Raw genomic sequence first — 8,093 nt, forward strand, 5'->3', positions numbered from 1 at the left:
GTGGTTGTTCCAAAGAAGGGCAAAAATACATTTAAGTCACCTGGGATATAGGAAAGTCAACTCACAAAAAAGGAAGCTACTTCTGAAGTAGTCTTGTCACCTGTCATCAGTTGTCTTTGGATATTGTAAATGAGACATGCAAGGCAACAACATTTCATTGGAGGAGAAGGTTGAATGTGTTGATTTCAGGAGAGAAAATCCTTAAAGAAGGGAGGCCTTAACCTTGTCTGCAACCAGGTCATGTGATTTTTTAACATCATGTGAAATATACCTATACAAGCCCAGATTTATTGCTTAGCAGAGTCACCTCTAAGGAAAAAAATAAACTCTCACAGCCTGTGCAAATGAAGAAATTAATTTATTTAGGAGATGGGGTCTTGCTCTGTCAACCAGACTGGATTGCAATGGCACCATCACAGCTCACTGTGGCCTGGGCCTCCTGAGCTCAAGGGATCCTCCTGCTTCAGCCTTTGGAGTAGCTGGGACCACAGTTACGTGCCACCAAGCCCAGCTAATTTTTAAAATGTTTTGTAGAGACAATATTTCCCTGTATTGCCCAGGCTGGTCTCAAACTCCTGGGATCAAGCAATCCTCCCACCTTGGCCTCACAAAGTGTTGGGATTATAGGTGTGAGCTATTGTGCACAGTCTCAAATGAAGACTTGAAAACTAAAATAAGGCCGGGTGCAGGTGGCTCACACCTGTAATCCCAGCACCTTGGGAGGTCAAGGCAGGTGGATCACCTGAGGTCAGGAGTTTGAGACCAGCCTGGCCAATGTGGCAAAACCCTGTCCCTACTAAAAGTACAAAAAAATTAGCCAGGTGTGGTGGTGCGCACTTGTAGTCCCAGCTACTTGTGAGGCTGAGGCAGGAGAATCGCTTGCACCCGGGAGGCGGAGGTTGCAGTGAGCCGAGATTGCCCCATTGCACTCCAGTCTGGGTGACAGAGGGAAACTCTGCCAAAAAAAAAAAAAAGAAAAGAAAAAGTAAAAAAAAAGAAAACGAAAATCAACGGTGCCTCTTGATCTACCAACTGCTATAAGAAATTGCTATTTTCCTCACAGAACCATAGTCAGCACAGAAAGAGAAAAGTGGCTCAAGTTTCATACCTTTTTTTTTTTTTTTTTGAGACAGAGTCTGTCTCTGTCACCCAGGCTGGAGTGCAGTGACGTGATCTTGGCTCACTGCAACCTCCGCCTCCTGGGTTCAAGCGATTCTTCTACCTCAGTCTCCCGAGTAGCTGGGACTACAGGCGTGTGCCACCACATCCAGCTGATTTTTAAATTTTTAGTAGAGATGGGGTTTCACCATGTTGCCCAGGCTGGTCTTGAACTCCTAACCTCGTGATCCACCCACCTCAACCTCCAGTAGTTCTGGGATTGCTAGTGTGAGCCAATGCACCCAGTTGTTTTTACCTCTTTTCCACATATTTATCCTTCTACATAGAAATTCTTGGTCAGAAAATACCAGAATTTTTGGTACATTCTGGAAGTGCCACAACTGAACTAAGATGAAAGGTAAATTAAAATGTCTACATATTTGGGAAAGGTGAGATTCTGGGATTTCATGGAGTCTGGAGTGAATAGAAAATTTGGGGACCTAAAAATTTAACTTACTCCCCATCTCATTCTATTAGCTGAATGGGCATTTAAGTCATTCCAAGGTTTTAAGAACTGATCCTATTCCTGAGACCATGTAAATAAATACTAAGTTTTATACTTATTTGGTGTAATGGTTGGAGACAAAGGAAATAAAAGAAACCAACATCAAATTGTCAATTTCCACAAGACTTTGAAGATAGACAAGGTGCATTTTACAAATAAATACACCTCACCACTCAGAGTTCAGTCTAGGGGAAATCTTTTACCAATATCTTTCAAGCCTCCTCTAGCAGAACCGTTAGCTCTGAAAGTTTTGTCAGATACAGAAGAAAAGAAGTGGCTAAGAAGCAAATACTTTCAATAGACATAATTACTAAGTTGGGGCTGCTGTTTTTCTTAGCCTTGAAACTAAATAGATTGAAAACTTTTGACTAAAATATATCCACATCATGCAGAAAAAAGAAAAAGCCAATCCAACAAAGTTATGGTGAAACATACTACCTGAAAAAAATTCTGGATTATCAAGAGTTGAATGTATTATCTGGGTTATCAAGAATTGAATTGAATACAATTCTCGGATTGTAGACTGAAATTTTCTGACATCTGGTCACAGGACTTTGGTTTGTTGATGCCTTGGCAAAGTTAGTTCTCCTCTCATTCTCAAGGCATCACCTGGGATTAGTTGGACCCAGACGTCTAAATGATGCCATTTGGATCATATCATCATGGGGGAACACCACTGAGATGAGCCAGACTGGTCTCTGAACCGCATTCATTTCCTAATTCTCTTCTCTTTTGTCTTTGGATATTGTAAATGAGACATGCAAGGCAACAACATTTCATTGGAGGAGAAGGTTGAATGTGTTGATTTCAGGAGAGAAAATCCTTAAAGAAGGGAGGCCTTAACCTTGTCTGCAACCAGGTCATGTGATTTTTTAACATCATGTGAAATATACCTATACAAGCCCAGATTTATTGCTTAGCAGAGTCACCTCTAAGGAAAAAAATAAACTCTCACAGCCTGTGCAAATTTGCGCTTAGGAGATCTGGCCTTCTTACTTTCTCTATGGTGTTTGGATAGAAACATCTCTCGGTAGTGCTGTCCCAGGAATTCTGTCCTCACCCTTTCAGCATCAAGTGCAGATGAACCCAACATGTGTGTGAGAGAGATATAGTGGCAGAGTTATTGAGAAACAATAACAAAAACACCTTCTGCAGAGCCCCCTACATCTGAGATAGCAACACCATGCTTCCCCTTGAAAGCTGGTTGGCATGGAACTTTTATTTTGCTGTGAAACATCTAAACTGCCCCTCCTTTTAGGTGTGTCACAGCCCCTGTGATTTTGATTTGGAGGATTTGATTTGTTTGTGAACTCTTCATGCTTTCTGTAATGGCTTGACTTTACTTAACAGCTGGATTTCCAGAGACAAGCTGTGGCAATGTCCCTCTTCTCCCCAATACATATACAACCTTTGCTTTATTGAAGATCATAATCATCACTTTCTTACACAGACAAACTTCTAACTTTCAGGGCTTATGTAAAGAGTGTTCATATTTTGTAAAATGATGTCAGGCATCCGAGGCTTTAATAGATTTCTGCAATGCTTTGGTGGTGGGTGGGTGTGTGTGCTGTGAAACCAGGTTTTAAATCCTTAAGGTAAGAGTTTAATGAGAACCAACTGTCAAAGGAGCTCATTTTCTGAATTTATACCACAACTTTATTTTGAAAACACAAGTTTTGCTAGAACCAGCTAGTTTTGACTGGGCTTAGGAAAAGGGGGCTGTTTTGAGTGTCTGAGCAGAATTGAAAAATAAGAGAACCCTCGAAAAGAGAAAGGACATGCTCTTTCTAGGGAAAAAACAAGAGAACTTTCAGCCATCCCGCTAGGCCAGTGTTTTCCTAGCTCTGCAGTACTCTTGTAAATTTGTAAATTTGCCACAGCTCACTTGTAAATTTGCCAGGGTGGCAGGGACACATGACTCTTAGCTGGGAGGAATGCCAGCTATCAGAAGCCCCCAACTCTCAGGAGGGAGAAGGGGGCGGGTGCCCAGAGACCACCCTGGGTTATGTTTATTTTGGGGGATACTTGCTGGTACTGATAGCAAATCTCCCTAGACGGATGCAGCTCACATTGGAATGTCCTGTTGAGAATTCCTCAACTCCCTGGTATCAGACCTAGCACCTTATAAAGTAAATCCTTACATTATAACAAAGGTAAGTACAGCCTTTCCTATCTGGCCTTATATGTCACCTGATCTTTTAGGTTCTTCTGCGCTTGACTCTGTCTCACCAGAAACCCGTTGTTTATTCTGAGCAGACAGAAACCCATAATTCTTACTCATTTTATCGGTTCTCCCCCTCTGTTCTCAAATTGCCTTCATTCCTCTTCATTCCTGGTTACCTCATTGTCCCTTGGCCTCCAAAGAATCATCTCACACCCATAAGCCAGACAGATTAAAGTCCCTGTTTCCCAAGGTGTGTGTTTGGTCTGGCTCCAGCTGACCGCTGGGATTTTGAGCTGTGACACTATCGTTGAGAGGAAACTCCCTTCCTTCTTATACTAAATGTATGCATTCTCCTGACCCTTAATCTAGCGTGAAAAAAAAAAAAAAAAAACTATCTATCTTCCCAAACCTGAGGGGAAACTTAATGCTCTCTTATCATCCACAAACTTCTCTTGAACCTTTGAGCTCCAAAAGAGAGTATTGATGCTATCTTAGGGATTAGGAATGTTTTGCAGTGTGTTTTTAGGGGATTTTAAATCAATAAATCTCAACCTGGGTGATTCAACCAGTGGATTTACTAAACTCAAGCATGGATGAGTTCAGTAAATCCTATCTCATTGCCAAGCCCACTGAACTCACCACCTGACTTCCACAGCAGGTACTCAGAAGAGCAAATTATTTGGCAGTGGTGAAGAAAGATGGGCTTGGGGATTAAGGGAGGTCAAGGAGTGTTTTGTTCTCTTGTGGTAAGGAATGAAGAGAAGAAGAGGAAAAACAGTTCTAGAATAGCCTACTAGCATAACCTTTGCTTTAGAGATGCTGTTTCAGCTGTCATCATTTCATTGGACTTATTTCTCCACCATTTTTGAAGAATAACAGGAGTTATGTGCTTCTTGCTTATAAGAAAAATTATTGTTGCTCACTGTAGTTTGTAAGATTCAGGATGGCTTCCAAAGAAAAAGTCATATCAGTTCATTTTTTTGGCCTTTGTGATGCTACAGAATCACATGCATGTCATGACATTCACCACATTTATGACTTTTATTTGGAGAAACACTGGAAATGAGCAGTAGCAATGTATCTACATAGGGGGAATGCAATGTCAAAATCCCGGGGGAATGCTTCCCCCTGTGTCCTCTTATTCATTCCTCCCTCTTTCCCTTCCTCCTTCTTCTCTTTCCTTCCTTTCTTTTGCTTGAGTGAACCAGAGAAAACCATTCATCTGGAAGCCTCCAAATGTAGAATTTTAAAAAATTTAGTCCTTGGCAGATCCTTGCAAAGTTTCAGAACAATCAGCCATTTACATGCATACATACACGCATGTGCACATTGCAACAAGCCCACTCATCACTTAAAACTATACTGGGATTTAAAACAATGTTTAGATGCTTTAATTAAATAGTAAATTTTTGGTTTGTGTTGGATCTCTTATTTTATTGGCTAGGTAGTTTGGGGTGCGGCGGTGACAGAAGTTTAAGAAACGGAGTAGAAAGATGAGGGCAGACTAGCCAGAATCGTCTTTCTCTAGTCCCCTGTGCTAATTCTTTCATTTTGTGATTGTGGCATGTCTGCTGTGCTCTGAGTACAGAACTCCAGCATATGTCCAACTGTCTGCACAAGTGGAAGAAAGGAGGTCTTTTACAAGACTAGTGTTGACAGCAATGCTGTCAATTAATGTAGCCATAGCAAACTATTCATCAAATTTATGTTTGCACATGGCTTTCTTTACCTTAAATTCAGGCCCTTGTTTTACCTTCCCTACATCTATTTTAATCAAGTAGCCAAGTCACCTGAAAAAATCCATAGACTTTTGAAACCATACATTCAAGATTAATGTCAGAACAAAGGAGATGAAACACATGCAATTTTTTTCTAAACACAGAATGCAAATAATCAAACTGAGAAGGTTCCCAGTCTTCTTGTTTCCAAATGAATCATCCATTTCATGGTTGATTGTACTTCGCAAGGTGGCTGCAGTAGATATCCCATCATATGTACTCTTCTTAAACTTGATGTTGTCACTCTTCTCATAAACCTGAGAGGGCCTTTGACTATGGTGGAAGTGACACTATGTGACTTCTAAGGCTAGGCCACAAGGAAAGATCTAGTTTCTACCTGGCTCTCTTAAGACAGCTGCTCTTAGGACCCTGTCACCATGCTGTGAGGAAGCCAAGCAGCCAAGAGAGAGACCACATGTCGGTGTTCCAGCTGATGACCTCAGCTGTGGTCCCTCTGGTCAGCCTGGAGCTTGGAGTCATCTGAAGTTTACTGTGTGGGAGTAACCATCCGATGATTCCAGGTTCTAGAAGTCATTCTCAGCATCTGAGCTGAGCTGTCCCTGCTGAGCCTTGCCCAAATTGCAGATCTGTGAGATGGAGAAAAAGATTTATTGTAAGCCACTAAGTTTTGGATTTTTCTTATTCACCAGTAGGTAATTCCACCTCTGAGCTCTCCCCTTCTACTGGGAGTTTGCTGTTGGCCCTAATAATTTCATACGTTTAAATATCCACTTTTAAAGAAGCCATCTAAACTGAGATCTTGAGTTCCTAAGATTTAGCCACAGGAAAAAGTAAAAGTTTCCTGCAAAATTAGTGCTGTGAATGAAGAAAAAAGAAGTTAAAATCTAGTGGAGCTATCATTAATAATGCAGCAACAGTTACCATTCCTGGGTGCCTACAGTACTCCACCATCTATTACATTAGAACTGAGATAAACTGGAAAATACTTCTTGACAGAGCAAGTTGTTTTCAAAAGATCAGAAAATGAGAAATCTAAAGAAAGAAGGATGGAAAGAGCAACAATGTGATATGAGCTATGCCATCCACTTAGGATGACTCTGGTCTTTGCATCACAGATTTTTATTCTTTATTTTTTAGAAACTGATGTTTATTTTCTGCCAACCTTATTTTCATGTTGCTTAAGAGTCCGTGCAAGAACAGCTTAAGACCATTCAGTGGTTGCTCCTACCCATTCAGTGGCCTGAGCAGTGGGAGCTGTGGACCAGTCTTCCATGGCAGGCTGAGCGCTCCAGTCTTCAGTAGGAAATGCTGAATAGGCACAGAAGGTACCTGCATGTCTTCAGACCAGTCTGCAACTTCAGACTGAGTAGCAGTAAACTCAGGAGCTGGAACAGTCCATTTACCCTGAAATTCCTTCTTGGTCACAGCCTTTTCAGCAGCAGCCTGCTCTTCTTTTTCGATCTCTTCAGGATCTCTGTAGAAATAGAGATTAGACATGACCTCCCATGGATGTTGCAGGAAATGGTGCTGCCCATGGGCAGAACTTCCCAGGCCAGCATCTACCACATCTGACCCACGAGGGAGCTCCCTTGTCGTTGCATGTGATGGCAATGTCCACATGGCATAGAGGAGAATCTGTGTTGCACAAAGCAATGGCAGGTGGGTAAACACAAGATGCCTCTCTGAGAGACTGGTGGTCAGTCCTGGGGTCAGAAATCACAAGAAGCTGTGGCTCCCAGTAGTCTTCCTGGATCTGGTTAGGAAGGTTCAAGGAGTGAAGCAGTTAGCAATTGGAGTGGCTCCAGTGGCAGCAGCAAACTTCAGCATGGCCTTCTGGCCAGTATTCCTGGGGGATATGACACTGACATCAGCAGGGTTTTCAGTGACAACAATGGCATGAGTTGCCAGCTGAAGCTTCTCCCAAGTCCTCTTCAGATTTATGCTGTAGATGCCATCACTTTTCCTTTTATAGATGTACTGTTCCATTTGGAAGTCAAAGTTGGTGCCACCTAAGTGGGTTCCTACTGCAAGGAAATTAAGGACATCCTCCTCCTTCATTTGAAAGATATCAAGGGCTCCAGACATTGTGAAAGTTTCTCTTTAAGTTATGACAGGAATCTGAAATTAAGAACAACGTCGTATGGACCCCTCTGTAGGTAGCGCGGAAACGCTGCCTCACAGAATTTTAGAACCTCAAGATTATAAGAGATCAACTAGTTTGGGTCTGATTAACCTCTCTTGTCAAATCCCTGAGTCCCATCTGCAAAGAAAAAATATCATCTAGTTTCTGTTTAAGTATCTTTGATGTCAGAGAAAATCCTTTTAATTTCTCAAAGAAGTTAGGTGTTAAAGGATTCTTCCTTGGGTTAAGCTAAAACCGTTCTCCCTGCAATTTTAACATTTGGTTTTATTGTGAAGTTGTATCTTTTGCATGAGGTTTAGTTCTAAAGCCACATGAGGCAGCAATTGAATATGGCCAAACATGGTCTTGAAAGTTCCTCAGGAAAGCAACCCAGCCATTATTAGC

The 8,093-nt window shown here is 41.7% G+C and overlaps 1 pseudogene; it reads right to left on the minus strand.

The window, feature by feature from the left end:
* Positions 1-6,657: 6,657 nt before the first annotated feature.
* On the minus strand, positions 6,658-7,651 carry LOC105502636 (annotated as a pseudogene).
* Between the last annotated feature and the right edge of the window lie 442 nt (positions 7,652-8,093).

Source organism: Colobus angolensis, unplaced genomic scaffold (genome assembly GCF_000951035.1).
Source record: "Colobus angolensis palliatus isolate OR3802 unplaced genomic scaffold, Cang.pa_1.0 Scaffold80, whole genome shotgun sequence".
Classification (NCBI taxonomy): domain Eukaryota; kingdom Metazoa; phylum Chordata; class Mammalia; order Primates; family Cercopithecidae; genus Colobus; species Colobus angolensis.